General features: G+C 35.6%; 1 long non-coding RNA gene across 1 annotated transcript; it reads left to right on the forward strand.

Moving 5' to 3' along the window:
* Window positions 1-299: 299 nt before the first annotated feature.
* LOC113947540 lies at window positions 300-3349 on the forward strand. The gene is made up of 3 exons (XR_003527777.1): window positions 300-454; window positions 2360-2522; window positions 3140-3349. It is a non-coding gene; the product is annotated as an uncharacterized LOC113947540 (long non-coding RNA).
* Window positions 3350-4066: the final 717 nt, after the last annotated feature.

The raw sequence follows: 4066 nt of genomic DNA on the forward strand, positions 1-4066 counted from the left end.
AAAAAGCATAGAAAGAAAATGGAAGAAACAAACTTTCTATTATAAGTTTGTGGCAGTTTGAGTCACATTAGAAATCAAAAATTCAATTTCCAAGTTTCCCCACCCCTTCCCACAATTTATCCTAACACTGAAGAGAAAACTTTCAGGCAAGAGGCTTCTATAGTGGAAGGGGAAGTATTTACATTTATTTACACATTTATTTACATTTATTTATACATTTATTTATTTACACATTTACTGTACAAACTAAAAGCAACTATATATATATATATATTATTACACTTCTATCAGCACTCCGAAGCTTCTCCTTTTAACTTTAGTCCAGGAAAAGCCTTTTCAGGCTGATAAGTAATCAGTCTCTCTCTCGTGGGAGTGTTCGGGGACCTGAACGCTCCCCCCTCACCAAGCTCCAGCTGTTTGTGGAAGTCCTTCCTTCCTCATGAAGTCCAAGAAGGTAACTCTGAGTCCTTTCTCCTTGATGCTGTGTCATTTCTGCTGTGTGATCTCTCCCTCTCGGTCTCATACTTGGTTCTGTAGGCTGTTGTAGTGTAGCTTATCAATGTACACATCCTCCAAGTCAGTTTTCGGCTGCCCCTGGTCAAACTTCGGCAGGGCAACTCCCGAGCCCTTTGATCCATCTCCAGTTTCGCCTGGGATTCTTCTCCCTAGCACCGAGTTGTTTCGTCATCAGCCTGTCCACTTGGCTCTCCTTCAGTGCTGAGCCTTGCACTACTCCCACTAAACAGTAAAAGGGAAAAACAGTCCCTTCTGCAGCCTGGCTGCAAAGGGGGAAAAAGAAGAAGAGGGCCTGGCCACAAGGCCTGCCTCTCTCTCTCTCTCACTTACCAGTTGTTTGTGAGTCACATCCCTCACAAACATACACTCACTCCAATGCTGTCTCTAACTCTGGCCTAGGCAGAGTTGGTGGGGCTGCAGGGCTCCCCTTTCCCTCCCAGAGGGGAGAAGAAGAAGCTCAGTCACCCCCTGGCCTTCTACACCTACACGCAGCAGACACCAACAGAAGCTGCCAACAGCTTCCAGTGGCTGTGTATAAATGATTTTTAGCAGAAGCGAACAAGGTGAGTGGTGATTGTCTCTCCAGGGAACACTGCCCTGGCACCCAATCACCTCTGAGCCCCCGACTCTCAGGGGGACCAATCTTAACCCATGACAAAGTTCTTACTCAGCTTTCTGACATTGTTGTACTGTTTTGAAAAGAATTTTCTAATCATGTAGTCCCAAATATTCTTCCACCTATTAGTTTTGAATAAGGGATATTGAAATTGGTGATTTCCATTGAAATATATCATAACACACATTTCATTGGACTATGAGATAGCATCATGACAAAATATTTTATTTTGAAAAATAAATTACATGTGAGTAACGGTCAAAAAATAAAATTAAAAAAACCCAAATTAATTCTGTTTTCCCTTAATTACATTTTATATTTTTTTAACAGAATTTGAAATTATATTTAACTTTATAGAGTGGTACAATTCCAGGTAATATTTTTTTTTGAGAAAGGAAATGTATAGCAATTTTACTTGTAAATTAAAAACATCGTAGTTCTGGTTTTATGGATGAATAACAAAGGTTTCTTTATGATACAGTGATTGTACTTTCCTACTTTGTCTATTTGCAGCTTGAAAACATGAAAGAAAACCACAGACAGTGGTTTTAGAACAGACAGTTCTAAGAATAATGAATCACATTCATCTGGTTATTAAGCTTTTCAACTAATGGGCATCACAATGTTAGAGAGAAATGTATTTTTGTTGCAGTTTCCTAACATGATGCCAGATGCTGTTAGTAAATATGATATTAGTTGAATATCAGCTCACACTCCTTGTCCTTGCCTGGATTTGTGCATCTTGTCTTATAGTTCTTTTCAGAAAAGAGCTCATGAGCATGCTACATTATTTATATATATATCACTATATCTTACCAGAAAGGGATAGAGAAGTAACAGAAAAGAGAGTTTAATTGTGAATGTCTAATGAAAAATAATTTTTGAGGAAGTATAGACTTCATCATATTTTACAAACAGAACAAAGAGAATGAGTTATTGGAAGATTTCCTGTGGAAGGCAATAATTACAACAGATTCAGCCCTAAATTTTTCTTAAGGCACGGTAGTGTTTTAAAATAATAACATTTATACACTAAAGAACTAATAAAAAAAGAAAAATTAAAATAGTTATTTAAAGCAGATAATTTTCTTCATGAGGTATGAGGAAAATAAGAAATTTTCTTCCTTATACTATTGAAGAGTATTGAGATATATTGTTTTAGCATAATGTGCTTCATTATTTCTCACATTTGTTCCTGCCCTACTTAATCATATCTATTCATTACAGACCTGTTCATACTCTTTCCTTTGTGATGAGTCATGGCAAGAGTGGCATGAATGTCCTGTATTTTTTGTTCTGTGGAGCTGTTGTAACATAAGTTGGATTTTTGCATCGTTATTTTATTACTTCACACCATTAAATAAATGTCACAAAGAAATAGGCTTACTCAGTAAGTTGTACTTCTAAAGAAATAATAAATACTCAAGAAAGTAAACCAATTTCTTTTCTAACAGAGTCTTTATCAAAATATTTGTACTAGCAAAAGTTGAGTCGTGTTTGTTGCCAACACATCTTCACCACCTGAAGCAAGTATGTTTATCCTGTAATCCACTTTCCAGGGTTTCAGCTGTCTGTGATCCAAATTCTGGTTTGGACATAGAACATCTGTGTAACTCTGGTTTAGACTTACGTTCACACGGAAATGAGAAAAAGCAGAGAGGAAATTTACAAACTAGAGCCATGCAAAATAACAGAAATAAAAATGCAGATAAAGATGAGACAGTTTAGAGAGTAATAGAGAATATTTGAATACTAATAATAGTAGTTCAAGGATTCAAAATAAAAAATACTGGAATGAAAATCCTGAGGGAGTCAGAAGAAGAATATGTCACCCAGAAAATGGATCAACCTGGTTGAACCCTTTAATTGGTTTACTGACCAAAAAGGACTTCAGTGTCTCATCAGAGGGATTAGAAGATGAGATCAACATTTAGCCTAATAGCTTGTTAGTCCTACATGTCTCATCTGTGTACCATTTAGCAAATATGTGTTTTATACTCTTACCAGGTAAATATACTCGTTATGGCATCTCTTTGGGTGCAGTTGACTGAAAAGAAGGGGCAGAGGAAGAAAAGTTAACAGAAAGACAAATCCTATGCTTTTGTTAGTGTGATTCTTAACATGATGGCTGACTAAGCTGTAGGTATTTTCTCATATTTTAGAATGTTTCTTAATTTCTGTATTACAATTCATATTCTTAAACAAGCAACCACTCCTCAGTACTGTGATGTAATGTTAATGTTATCATAGTAAACTGTTAGTTTACTATGAAAGTGCAACTTGGTTTTGTCTGCTTTTTTTTTTATTGTTTTAATACTGATGGTTTGCGTGTACAGATTTTAATATAGTTCTATGTATCAGAAACAAATTCAAATTCTGTTCTACCAGAGTAGTACTTGTATTAGTACTGGTGTGATTTGGTAGCCTTCAAGGGAAGGAATTGTGAACTCTGACACACAGAAATAAGATGTATTCTGTAACTTGAAACTTGGAATTTATCAATTTATAAAAGATATGCATTCCACTAATGTGTTTGTTACAAGTATATATTTCACTTGCATAGATATTTAATTCTGTAAAACTATATTGATATTGTTTCATTATGAAGCATTCCATGTTACGTTGCTCTTTTGTGGTTCATGTAAAGTGTTTTCTGCTTTCATGTCGTATTTCACTGAAGTTTTAATGAGTGTATGATAACTTTGGTATAAATAAAATAGGAACGTTGCAACAGATGAGGAAGGAAGCCATCATGGTCTGGTATTACTGCAGGTTACTTATAACAGCAATCAGAATGTTGTTTTCTGGGGAGTAAAAACTGTAATTTTCCTAAGCAGGCATAGAAGATACAAAATTTGTTTGATGCACTGCTTTATTTTTGCTCCTTGAAAACAGAAGTGGTTGTTAAAATACTCTATAGGCAAGAGAAATCAT

The sequence above is a fragment of the Corapipo altera genome, unplaced genomic scaffold (assembly GCF_003945725.1).
Source record: "Corapipo altera isolate COAL_440 unplaced genomic scaffold, ASM394572v1 0, whole genome shotgun sequence".
Lineage (NCBI taxonomy): Eukaryota > Metazoa > Chordata > Aves > Passeriformes > Pipridae > Corapipo > Corapipo altera.